At 38.5% G+C, this 14,337-nt stretch overlaps 1 non-coding gene across 1 annotated transcript; it reads left to right on the top strand.

Moving 5' to 3' along the window:
• The first annotated feature begins 2,256 nt into the window (after positions 1 to 2,256).
• LOC129402867 (U6 spliceosomal RNA) lies at positions 2,257 to 2,359 on the top strand. The gene has a single exon (XR_008628901.1). It is a non-coding gene; the product is annotated as a U6 spliceosomal RNA (small nuclear RNA).
• Positions 2,360 to 14,337: the final 11,978 nt, after the last annotated feature.

The following is a 14,337-nucleotide window of genomic DNA, read 5'->3' as shown; positions in this document are numbered from 1 at the left end:
AATCAGGTACCTCGGAATCAGCTTAACCAAGGAAGTAAAAGACCTTTACAAAGAAAACTACATAACGCTACTCCATGAAATCAAAGAGGACATGAGGAAATGGAAACATATACCCTGCTCGTGGATAGGGAGAATCAATGTTGTCAAAATGGCAATACTCCCTAAAGCATTATACAGATTCAATGCGATCCCTTTAAGTATACCCATGACATTCTTCAAAGAAATGGATCAAGCAATCCTAAAATTCATATGGAATAACAAACGTCCAAGGATAGCTAAAACAATTCTTGGGAAAAAGATGATGGGAGGCATCACCATCCCCAACCTCAAACTTTACTACAAAGCAGTAACAATTAAAACAGCATGGTACTGGAACAAAGGCAGAGCCGTAGACCAATGGAACAGGGTGGAATATCCCTACACACAACCCCAAATGTATGACCATCTAATCTTTGATAAGGGAGCAAGAGATGTGAAGTGGAGCAAGGAAAGCCTCTTTAACAAATGGTGCTGGCACAACTGGACAACCACATGCAAAAAAATGGGTTTAGACCTTGACCTGACACCATGCACAAAAGTCAGATCAAAATGGATTAAAGACCTCAACATTAGACCACAAACCATAAGGTACATTGAAGACAAGGTCGGCGAAACCCTCCACGATATTGAAGATAAAGGTATCTTCAAAGGTGACACGGAACTAAGCAATCTAGTAAAAACAGAGATCAACAAATGGGACTACATTAAACTAAAAAGCTTCTGCACCGCAAGAGATACAGTGACCAGAATACAAAGACTATCCACAGAATGGGAAAGGATATTTACACAATACCCATCAGATAAGGGGTTGATATCAATGGTATATAAAGCACTGGTTGAACTCTACAAGAAGAAAACATCCAACCCCATCAAAAAATGGGGCGAAGAAATGAACAGAAACTTTACCAAGGAAGAAATACGAATGGCCAAAAGGCACATGAAAAAGTGCTCTGCATCACTAATCATCAGAGAGATGCAGATCAAAAGAACTTTGAGATACCACCTCACACCACAGAGACTAGCACACATCCAAAAGAACAAAAGCAACCGCTGTTGGAGAGGATGTGGGGAGAAAGGGACCCTTCTTCACTGCTGGTGGGAATGCCGACTGGTTCAGCCCTTCTGGAAAACAATTTGGACGACTCTCAAAAAATTAGATATTGAATTCCCATTTGACCCAGCAATACCACTGCTGGGAATATATCCCAGAGAGGCAAAAAAGGACAATCGAAACAACATCTGCACATGTATGTTCATCGCAGCACTGTTTACAATAGCCAGAATCTGGAAAAAACCCGAATGCCCCAGAACGGATGACTGGTTGAGGAAACTTTGGTACATCTATACAATGGAATACTATGCAGCTGTTAGAAAAAAGGAGGTCAAGAATTTTGTAGTCAAGTGGATGGGCATGAAAAGTTTCATGCTGAGTGAAATGAGTCAGAAAGAGAGAGACAGACATAGAAAGATTGCACTCATCTATGGTATATAGAATAACAGAGTGGGAGACTAACACCCAAGAACTGTAGAAATAAGTACCAGGAGGTTGACTCCATGGCTTCGAGGCTGGCCTCACGTTCCGGGGAAAGGTCAACTCAGAGAAGCGATCACCAACTACATTGTAGTCGAAGGCCATGTGGGGGAAGGGAGTTGCGGGCTGAATGAGGGCTAGAGACTGAGCACAGCGGCCACTCAACACCTTTATTGCAAACCACAACAGCTAATTAGAGAGAGAAAACAGAAGGGAATGCCTTGCCACAGTGGCAGGGTGGGGTGGGGGGGAGATGGGATTGGGGAGGGTGGGAGGGACACTGGGTTTACGGGTGGTGGAGAATGGGCACTGGTGAAGGGATGGGTTCCCAAACTTTGTATGAGGGAAGTATAAGCACAAAAGTGTATAAATCTGTAACTGTACCCTCACGGTGATTCTCTAATTATAAATAAATAAATTTAAATAAAAAAAAGTAAAAATAAAAAATAAAACAAAACATAACATTTAAAAACAACAAACAAACATTTAGTTTCTATGGCAGTAAATAAAATTGGAATGGGGTGTGTGTGGGGGGCTGCCAGAAAGATAGTACAGCGTGTAGGGTACTTGCCTTCCATGTGGCCAACTTGGGTTCAATAACCAGCATCTCATACGGTCCCCTGAGCAACACCAGGAGAATTCCTGAGTGAAGAGTCAGAAGTAATCCCTGAACACCGAGGAGTGTGTCCCAATATCTAAAATAAAAATAAAATTGGAATAATACAGAGAAGATTAACATGGTTCCTGCAAAAGGATGACATGCAAATTTGTGAAGGGTTCCAGGTGTGTGTAATCCCATCAACGGCCAACATCCAGAGAGAGACTTAAAAGCAAGCTCTCAGAAGAGAGTGATGCACAGAGTCTCTTGCCCGCATGCCTGGCTGTCTTCCCCGGGGCCCTCGGAGGGGATAAGCTCCAGCTTCCCTCCCCACCCCAAGCAGAGCTCCCAGCAGCCGAAGACCACTGGAACCTAGCTACAGTCATGCTGGAGGCCCCTCTCCACACATTCGGACAGGCCTCATACATGAAGGTACCAGCAGAGGAACCCAGGTATGTGTAATCCCATCAATGGCCAACATCCAGAGAGAGAGAGACTTAAAAGCAAGCTCCCAGAAGCACAAAGTGACCGCGTGTTATCTTTAGCCTACTTCTCCCTCTGGGAGAAACTGGCAGTCTTCTGAGAGTTTCCTGCCCACATGGGACAGCCTTGCAAGCTTCCCATGGTGTATTCATATGCAAAATCCAGTAACAAGCTGGATCTCATTCCCCTGACCCTGAAGAGCCCCCAGTGCAACATCGTTAGGAGGGCCAAGTCGAGATAGACTTCTAAGATCTCAGGGAAAGGACGAAAGGAGATGTTACTGAGCCCGCCTGAGAAATCAGTGATTAACGGGATTTCGTGATTCGTGATTTGTGATTCCATATTTTTTATACCCAACCTCCCAGTTCCACAGCTTCTGAAGCATGCAACAGTGAAACCTTATTACATGGTATTAACAGCTGCGTAAAAGGGTAGTGATTTTGCAGGAAACTGTAGAAGCCCACCAAGCTCCATAAGCAAACAAGGCTCAACCGACACCAATCAGCTCAGCAAATTCTCAGATAATGACTTTAATAACACCATCATGACATATAAAAATTAGCATGAATTGATTTTTATTGATCTATTTGCTGATAGATTAGTTTCCATTTGTCATTTTGCTATAATGAGCAATATGATCTATATTTGCTTGTGCTTGATCACACGGGTGGTAGGATTGGTGTCAGAACACTGAATGCCTGAATACCTAAAGCAACTGTATTATAAACAACTATGTAAACCGTGATGTTTAAGCAAATTCTTTTTAGAAAAAAACAGTAAATAATATATCTCTTACCCCTAGACAGACCTTTTTATATACAAAATTAATTATGATAATGAAATTAGAGGCTTAAAAATGCAGACTGCTGCACTGTACTTTGGTAGCACTACAACAACAATTACATTTAGAAGCTTTTAAATTAAAAATGTAAAAGCCTCATATTTGTCTTTTTGGTTTAATTAGTTGCTAAGTACCATACCAGAGGCTTTATTCATGACACAGGCTGGTGGTTGGAAATAAGAGCTCTCTAAAGCATTCCCAGCAATTCCTTAAATGAGATGTCATAAATGCCCCATAACAATGCATTTAATTTCATTTGATATAATCACTTTTATATGTTAAATTGTAAAAAACAAATCCAGCGCCTACAGAGGCCTCTAAATTTTCATTTTGCTTCCTAGTTCTCACTGACCCCTCCAAGACAGAAAGAAAACGCTGTAGGAACACATACAACTAGCACAGCAAGCTTTACTACGATGAGTCTGATAAAATAGCTACAGATGTCTTCTCTGAATGATGGATGACTTATTCTATGTAAATAAAGAGTGTACTGTGTGTCTAATGACCTTAAAAGATGAAATAATTTTACTGTGCAAACTAAAGCTGAAATAACTGAGAGCCAAACCTTGCAAGACTGCCTTGCCTCTTCCAGGGATGATAATGATACATAGGGACCTACGGAGAGGGTACATTTTCCTTCTATTATGTGGTGCCCAGGAGAAAATTACAGTCTAGTTAAATCTCACATCTCAAATTGTCTCTTACAAAAGCTGACATCACCAAATCTGTTGAGATCTTAGTCCTTGCCCACAAAGTACTTGAAGGGCTTAAACTGAAAAAAAAAAGAAAAAATTATTACTTATTATCACCACTTCAACCACTCCACAGTATTTATCTGCATGTTTTTAATAACCCCCAGATTTATTTATCATCAGCTTTGTTTCAAAGATGAATTAAAAAGTGTAAAGATGAATTTAGTTTCCACCTGAAAATTCCACAGCTAGTGAATTATGAGAAATGTATTTAGATTCAAGTCAACTTGACTCCGTGGCCCATTCCCTTTCCATTGCACTGCACAGTAGCACTGTTGTACATTGTTCATCAATTAGCTCTAGTGGGCACCAGTAACGTCTCCATTGTGAGACTTGCTGTTACATTTTTGGCATATCAAATATGCCATGGGTAGCTTACCAGGCTCTACCGTGTGGGTGGGATACTCTCTGTAGTATGTTGGGCTCTCCAAGAGAGATGGAGGAGTCAAAGCCCGGCCGGCTGCTTTCAAGGCAAACGCCCTACCTACTGTGCTAAATGATATTTTCCTCATATTGTCAGTCATGGCCTGAATACCAAAGAGTATAAAACATATTTAATTTGACTGAGAGTCGTGATATGCATCAATATAGATGACTCTTACAGTCCCATATACATAGAAACACAATGTGTTTTATTTCTTAAGGAGATTCTTGAAGTAGGAACCCACCCATATTTTGTCATCCTTCTCTCAGTGTGCCTAGCACAGTGTCTGCCTCTCAACAGACAGAACTTCCTGAAAGTAGTGTCCCTTTCTTGATGGTTCACAGCCTCATTGATCAACTCACTAATCACTATCACTATCATCCTGTTGATCGTCGATTTGCTCCAGTGGTCTCAGTAACATCTCCATTAGTCCTAGCCCTGAGATTTTAACTGTCTTTCTCTACTTGTCCTTCCCAACGGTGTCACATTGGAGGCTCTTTCAGGCACATGGGAATGAGACCCATCATTGTTACTGGTTTTGGCATATGAATACCCCACAGGGAGCTTGCCAAGCACTCCCATTCGGGCAGGCAATGCTTGGTAGCTTGCCAGGCTTGGATCTCTTGCCCCCGCACCTGGCTGTCTTCACTGGGGCCCCTCAGAGGGGGTGGGTTGAGTCTCTCTCCCCACTCCAAGCAGAGCCCCAGCAGCCAAAGATCTCTGGAACCCAGCCACAGCCATGCTCAAGGCCCCTCTCCACACATTTGGACAAGCCTCATGCATGAAGGAACCGGCAGAGGAACCCAGGTGTGTGGGACCCAGGGCTGAGATCTCCAACTCACTAATATCATTTTCTAGTTACAGAGACCAATGGCTATATCCTACTTGGTATCTTTGCATCATATGACACTGATTAGATAAGGATTTTTCACTGATTTATGGTTTTCCTCCTTCCCCTACACTATCCCTTGCAGTTTTCCTAATAGGTTGCTCTCTCTCTCTCTATGTCTACAATGTTACTGAATTTGCGTTTAAATTTCTAGACAAATAAAATGACTATACTCAACCAGAGTGCTACCATCTAAATGTTGATATTTCTACTGTGACAATATTTTTTTTGGTGGGCCTTTAATATTCTTTAAAATCTTTCGAAGTAAAGATCTGGCTTCATTTTGTCTGAAAATCAGAATGTTTATTTTAACAATTTAGTGTATTCTTCCAGATAAAATTTCAATTTATAGGCTTGGAATTGTAGTTTTCTCCTCCTGGACAAAGGCAGTATACCTACCATTGTCTTCTTTTACTCTAATATTTTTGTTTTTATAAATAGCACCATATAGTCAGCAAACCCATACAATAAGTCATCCTCATTTTTGCATGCCTTCAACCCCTATACCTAATAATTTATTAACTTCAGTTGGTTACATTTATATGTAATTAATTTAATTATCCTTTTTAAAAAAGCATCGTCATCAGAATGATCTTGATTCAGGTCATTATTGCTTCTCTCCTATGTTACCACAATGTCACCCCAACTGACATTTCTGCTTTTAATTTGGCTGCCTCTAAACTATTATGCTCTGTGCCATTAGAATTGTTTTGGAAAATAAAAATTTAACTTGTCTTAATCTATTTAATGTATTTTTCATGTCATCAGATAAAAAACAAACTCCTTCATGTGGCCCTTTATTCTTTGGTCTTTCTATTTTCTTTTCACTCCAGCCATTTTCAACAAATTATACCATTATCACTTTTGTCAGAGTGGGATGAATTGTCCCCTTGCATTAGAGACCTACCTCCAGAAACCTTAGTACTTCTTACCTATCTGTCTAAAGACTGAATTCTAGCTCCAAGTAGCATACAATTTCTATTTCTAGCTGAGACTGAGCCATCAGGTTTTTCCCCTGCATCTTTGCTGCCTGAATCCATGATTTCCAGCATGTGTTTCTATTGTAGTATTTATATAACTATATTGTCATTGATGACTTACTTTTTTTTGTTCTCTCTTTATTAGTCCATGAGGTCCTTGACAGTAAATTCCATCTTGGGGACCCATCTTTCAGCGTGATAATTAACCCATAAAGGAGACTCATTGTCACCGAATGCTGAATAATCTAAGTTTTTACAATGCATATGACATTGATATTTATTCTACAACATAAGTGCGCATGATGGCTGCTTACAATGTATGTGGTTTCTAAATATTTTAGCATTGCTCCTGAATGCATGGGAATTATCCCTGTACACGTCATTTAACATATAAGATTGCAAAGATTTTATATTAACAACTTCCATTAATACTCTTTTTTTCTAGTGACTTACTCTGGATGATGCCAAATACATTGTAACTGTGGATGTGTGGCTTTGATGTAGTGAAGATTATGCTTCATTGTTCCAACTACAATAATCAGCTGGAGTTTGGGCTAACAAAACAATGAATACTTTACTATCATGAAGAGAGTGTTCAATTTAACTAGGAGATGCACTGAGGGAGGCCCAGAAACACCATTATCACTTTCTTCATCCCTTTCTACTACTTCTTTTTTTTCATATAATTCCATTAATTTTTTTCTCTTTTTAGTTTTTTTAAAAACACCATGATTTATAAATTTATAAAAAAAACCACCATGATTCATAATAGAACTGTTTTGGGTATAACGTGTTCCAACACCAATCCCACTAACAGTTCCCCCGTTCTTCCACCAATGTCCCCAGGTTCACTCCCACCCTGCAAACTTACCTCCATGGCATGCATGTAACAAACTTTTAACATTTCTTGTAAAATGGGTTGCCTGTCCATGAAGTCCTGTATTGTTCCTTCAAATATGAATGATAATCTATCAGCACAGAATACACGTAGTGAGGTATTCATCTCATTTTTATGCTATATCTTTTCATTCTCTTCTGGCTCACAGAGTCTCATTTGAAAGGCTGGCTGTACATTTTAAAGGCTTTACTTATTATATGTAAGTTTCCTTATTGATCTTGCTGCTTTTCAATTAGTTTCTCTTAATTTTAGAACATTTTCCTACTTACTCCATGGTTATACATAAAAGAACAATAATGACAAAAATAACTTTAATTTTACTACATAATTACAACATGCCAGGCATAGCACTAAACACTTTAAATTCAGTTTTCATGTTATCTCATTTCATTATCTCATAGTCACGTCTTTATTTTTAATATACTTATACATAAGCATGCAACAAATTGCACAAAACACAAGTGATTTAAAATAATATCTAATCTGTACATTAAAATTCTGGGAAGAAGAATGCTGAGTGTCTCAGAAACTGCATCAAGGTATCTACAAGAATTGTCATCTCATCTGAATCTCACTGTTCTTGTCCAAACTCAAGTCCATAGAACTGTAGGCGAGCTTTCAAGATTGGTAAGAGAAATCCTCTCACACTTTAAAGCTCTTGGATTCCCTTCTTTATGATCTTCTTAAAAACCCTGAATGAACAGTTTGAGGCTCTTTGTGTTCCTGAATGAGCAGATACCATTGGGCTACACTAGCACGTGACAGGGATGAATGGAGACATTACTGGTGCCCGCTTGAGCAAATCGAAGATCAATTGGATGACAAGTAATACAAGTGATCTTCTTAAAGAATTATGGTGATGAGAATAAACCAATCTGCATGCTTCTCTTTAAGAAATCAACTACTGATGACCTGGTTCCATCTATAAATTTTTCTTTTCTATGTAAAATAGTTATGAGAGTGGTTCCTTATCCTGTTCACAGTTCTGCTCACATTCAACAGAAAGAAATTATAGAAGGGGGAGAGGTATTGGTGGTCATCTTAAAATTATGATTATATATAGTGAGAAGCATATATAGGTTAAAAATGCTATGTTTCTTGGTTAATCACAAACACACATAAGTGCAAAGCCAGGAATCAAAACTGAATTAATCGAAGCTAAATTAAAACTCTTTGGGTTTTGAGTATTTAGCCAAACTCAAAACAAACAATTTAAAGCTTTGATACTAATTTCTGGGATATTTTTGTGACCCCTGAAGGACGAGAGTTTGATGATCAAGTACATGGAATATATGAATTTTTATCCTTTTACACTAGCTCACTCACTTTTAGAGAAGGGTTAGTTTCTTTATCTTTACTGAAAGCCTTTTAAAATCCTACACCAACTAACTTCAATCTGTGCATGGTTGCTAAATACTTTTTGAACAGTAAAGCTTTTATCAGGCTTTAGCTTAGAATCTTTCATACATTTTCTTTTTTCCATATCATAGCTAAACAGGATGGCCCTACCATACATTTTCCTCTTTATTTCAATTCTTTCCTACCATCATATTACTGATGCCTCTCTGACATGTGTGTCATGGTCTAATCGAAGTACATAGTGTTTCCTTGGCCTGGAAATGTTTCTTCCTTCATACCTCTTCTTAAAACCCCAGCTTCAATATCTTCTAAGAAACCTTTCCCAATTCTTTCTTCATACACTGATCCTACCCTTCTAAGAATTCTTATTACACTTAAAGTCAGAAGGCATACATTAGCATTTGATTATTCTCTAATTTTTCATGGATGTTTGTTCTATTTTCCCAACTAGTTCACAAGTTGCTTTAGGCAGGATCAGGCCATTCCCTTTTGACAACCTCCACACTCTGGAGAATAGCACAAAAATTACACTGTAGGCAATCAACACATATAGACTGATTAATGGAGTTCTCCCAAGTTGGATTCTTCCTTTTCAACCAAGAGAATTTACCCCATATTTAGAAAGCAGCTTTAGCTCATCCAAAGATGCAAACTGTTGTCATTATGCATTCAGTTTGGTTTTGGACATCAATACCAGGAATCTCTATGGCCGCATGCCTTTTCATTCTGGAATAGGCTACTTTTACCCTGGGGCTTGCGGCACCAGCCCAAACTTACAGAACAGACTTTCCTGACATTCCACTTGCTTGCATGTTGCTCCCACCAATTACTCCCAGAACTTTTTTTGATTATGAGTAAGAGGACATGATATTTGAGCATTTAGGTTTATGTGCAAAGTTAAAACAGAACATCTAAATTTGTTTGCTTTCTCAACAAAAATATTAGGAAATGTGGTGATAGAAGATGCTCAAGAGATGCAAGAAGTATGAAGGGAAAAACAATGAAAACTACTTGCTTATAATGCCAGATTTTGAATTTATTTTATGATCTAGGGACTGGACTTGGCATTGACAAGAGGCTCAGGAAAAGGCTGTACTCAATTTTTATTTATTATTGGTTCTCTAAAATTCGTAATTTTATTCATTTGTTTGAGATGGTTTCACACAGAAATACTTTCCTGTGTCTTTAGGTAAAATTGCACTAGTCAGAAATGATTGACAGGACATGAACTACTTCTACTGCAACAGTCAGAATGAACTATACTGGAACGGCTTTCTAAACCTTTGTTAGGATCTCCTTCTAGGCCATCTCCCCCAGGATCGCCGGTGAGAGCATCAATAGATTAATAACAAAGAAATAAGTTTATTACACACCATCTGCAGGGATTCAATATCACTCAGAGCTACAACAATGAAAACAATTTAATATTTTATTGGTTTTTCTCTGCAACCACAAAAGCAGGTAATGAATATAATTCAGGATTTGTGTTTAACACGAAGGAGAAACACATCTCCAACTGCGGCCTCAAATGTCAGATCAAAACCTTTGCCTGGATCCTCTCCAGGCATTTAGATTTGTTTTTGTTTTACTGAAGAGCATATTGCAGTTCCTTCATTTCTCTGCTCTCAAATGCAGCCATCCTCCAGAGTATTTTATCTGATATATTAGTTCAAGCAATACATTTTCATTCAGACAAGCCACAGTGCATTTGTGGGAGTCAGAGGTGAAAATTCACACTCTGATCTCTGAGTATGGAAACTGAACTTATTCTTGATTTGAGCCTTAGAGAGACAGGGGACAGAAAGAGTGTCAACACAAATTCTTATGTTTCTAGGAGAAACTTCATTCAGCAGATGCCTAGTAGTTTGGGTGTCCTATTTTTTTCTACTTGAACATTCATTTGACTAAATTAAACTAAGGGATTTATATAGACAGTAAGAAATGGAGTGGACACTTAAAGCAGCATCGGTGTACCAGAATCAATTATGGGGATTTTAATTTGGTGCTTTTACCTGCTCTAAATGTCTGGGGTATTAATATAGACATATTACAGATGAGGAAAGTAAATCTCATGAAGCATTAACAATGATAATAAATTCTGGTGCCAAAATCAAACACTAACTCCAAAGACTCTTTTCTTTCTATCAATTCACACTACCCACTTTGAAGTGGTTTACTACTATTTTAATGCTGAGCTGAGCTGAGATTTAAAGAATATCCAGCAAAGCAAAAGCAAAAGCACTATTTTTTGGGAGTTAAATAGTCTCAGCATGCTAATGAGCTCCCTTAGTCTAGTGTCAGCAAAATAACACTGTTAGAAAAATTATTCACTAACTTGTCTGTCTGACACAAAGTCCCTTTTTAATTTCCCCCTCACTGAGTTTTGGGGGGAAAAAAGTGCTCAGATATAAGTGTCATTCTAGTCTTCTCAAGTTTTCATTTTATTTTTTTAGCTCTTTTCTATGTCTATTTCTATTTATTTCTATGACGCCTATCACCATGGTGTCTAAGAATCCAGACAAACACATTAAACTAAAAGAAAACATATGAGAGAACCGAAAAGTAAAGCTTCCCAGATCGCACTCCTCTGGAGCTAAATTTTGTTGATTTAGAGATAACTGATTGAGTTGTGAAACCCTAAGGCTATGCTGACTGAATTAAGAATGGTCCTTGGTGACAATTTGCTATTATTTATTCATGGAAATAATGATTTACCTACAAAAGATTTTTGAAATGCAAAAAAAAAATGCTAAAAAAGTTGATACAGAAAGTAATCCATTTTGATCTTATAATTCTTCACCTCTGAGAATAATACACACCAAAGTGAACACATTTGCCTATTACTCATCTAAGAACTGTACTCTCCAGTTTCTCTTTTTATTCTATTTCAGTTTGCTTACCCATAGTCTTCCCACTATTTGCATCTCTAAAACTAGAGTGCACAAAAATTCTGGCCATTACAGAAAAGTATCGACATAGTCCAGTTAATCAGGGTCTATCAAAGTAGTTCATGTGGCTTTATTAATAATAACCATGTTAAAATTTTTACTATGTTTAAAGTGATGTGTTTACAGTGGTGTTGACATGCATAGTCTCAGTTAGCATAGTATCTCACTTTACCACCAATAATGTGTCCAAGATACAGCACCCATTTTTCTGTATCACCTCCCAACCACCTTGAGAAGTACAAAGATGAAATAATGGCATTGAAATTTGTAGTTAAGAATGAACATTTGGTAGCAAAAAAAAGAAAAAAGAAAATTTGCTATCTAACATTTTATGGACACTTAAAGTCTCATCTTTTAAAAGCTTGATACCACCTTCCCTGCCACATGCTTTACTCCACATGGGTTCACACACACACACACACACACACACACACACACACACACACACGCCCATTTGAGGGGCCTGGAGCAATAGCACAGTGGGTAGGGCATTTGTCTTGCACATGGCTGATCCAGGTTTGATTCCCAGCATCCCATATGGTCCCCTGAGCACCGCCAGGGATAATTCCTGAGTGCAGAGCCAGGAGTAATCCCTGTGCATCACTAAGTGTGACCCAAAAAGAAAAAAAAAAGGCCATTTGGTGTCAGACATTGCACTTACTGTGACACTCTATTAGCTGCTTTTTTCTTGCTTCTTGTTTCTCTTATTTCTATTAACTGTTTCCTAAAAGACTCCTCTTCATGGTGGAGGACAAAAACACTCAACACCCCGATTGACACAAACCTGATATTTCTAAAATGAAGGAAACAAGAGACTTGATGACCTATTCAAATCACAAATGTCATCATGTATTTTAATTGGCCCTTTTTTTGTTGGTTGTTTCTAAGATGAAAAGTCCAATATTCCCTGTAGCTGCCTCATCTTCCTCATCTGGCTGGTCTCCAATGCCTGCCTGGAGTGCTCTCTCCCACTAGAGCAAGCCCTTCACCAAGCACGCTCACCTTGAACTTCGTTCTTGGACTAACATGTTCTTCCTTTCTCTTGGAAGTTGCCACCTAAAAATACTTTAATGTTTGTTGATTTTTTGGCTATAAATTTAATGAATGCTCTTGAATAAAATTTAGAAATCACTGAGGAGCTTAAAGAAAAAAAATTTAGACTATTCTTAAAATTTGTTTTCTCATGAATTTATTTCTGTTTTTCCTAATATTTTCTAGTAGGTTGGAGTATTAATTATTTTAATAGTTCTATAACTACTTTTTAACTTTTTAAAACACTAAAAAGTAAAATCAGATAAAGAGTAACTCAGTATATTTATTACCTACTCCAGATACTACACTTGGTTTTCAATTTTATTAACATAACCCAGTATTTTAGATCCAAATTTCTAATTATCATTTCTATTGTGAAGTTTATTTTTAGAGGTAATCATTATTTCTATTAATGATTTAAGTATATAGCTCTGTCTGTAGCACTGTTGTCCCATTGTTCATTGATTTGCTTAAGCGGCACCAGTAACGTCTCCATTGTGAGACTTGTTAATGTTTTTGGCATATCCAATATACCACGGGGATCTTGCCAGGCTCTGCCTTGTGGGTAGGATACTCTCAGTAGCTTGCCAGGCTCTCTGAGAGGGATGGAGGAATCGAACCCGGGTGGCCACATGCAAGGCAAACGCCCTACCCGCTGTGCTATCACTCCAGTCCAAGAAATCTGTATTTTATCTATTTTAGCATTCACTGCTTCCTTTATGCCTTGAATTCCTCATTCTTGGGTTATTTATTTTATTTTTTCCCTTACATATAAGGTACAATGTCGTATTACCCTTTGGAATACCTAAACAATATGTATTATTTATTACATAATATATATGTGCATATGTATGTAAATATATATACATATAGAGAGAGTATATATATAAATAAATATATAGAGAGTCTATTGCCCGCATGCCTGGCTGTCTTCCCCGGGGCCCCTCGGAGGGGATGGGCTCCAGCTTCCCTCCCCACCCGGAGCAGAGCTCCCAGCACCCGAAGACCACCAGAACCTAGCTACAGCCATGCTCGAGGCCCCTCTCCACACATTCAGACAGGCCTCACGCATGAAGGTACTGGCAGAGGAACCCAGGTGTGTGTAATTCCATCAATGGTCATCACCCAGAGACTTAAAAGCAAGCTCCCAGAAGCGCATGGCCGCAAAGTGGCCGCATGATATCTTGTAGCCTGCTTCTCCCTCTGGGAGAAACTGGCAGGCTTCTGAGAGTTTCCTGCCCACATGGGACAGCCTTGCAAGCTACCCATGGTGTATTCATATGTTAAATCCAGTAACAAGCTAGATCCCATTCCCCTGACCCTGAAAGAGCCTCCAATGCAACATCATTGGGAGGGCCTAGCTGAGAGAGACTTCTAAGATCTCAAGGGAAAGGACAAATGGAGAGGTTACTGAGCCCGCTTGAGAAATCAATGATTAATGGGGATTTCGTGATTCGTGTGTATATATAAGATTTACACACACACACACACACACACACACACACACACATATGTTTCCTCAACTATACAAACTAAAATTCTTCAGTCTGATTACAAACAAAA

The sequence above is a fragment of the Sorex araneus genome, chromosome 2 (genome assembly GCF_027595985.1).
Source record: "Sorex araneus isolate mSorAra2 chromosome 2, mSorAra2.pri, whole genome shotgun sequence".
Lineage (NCBI taxonomy): Eukaryota > Metazoa > Chordata > Mammalia > Eulipotyphla > Soricidae > Sorex > Sorex araneus.
Note: the sequence above shows the minus strand (reverse complement) of the source record. Positions and strands in the feature narration are given on the sequence as shown.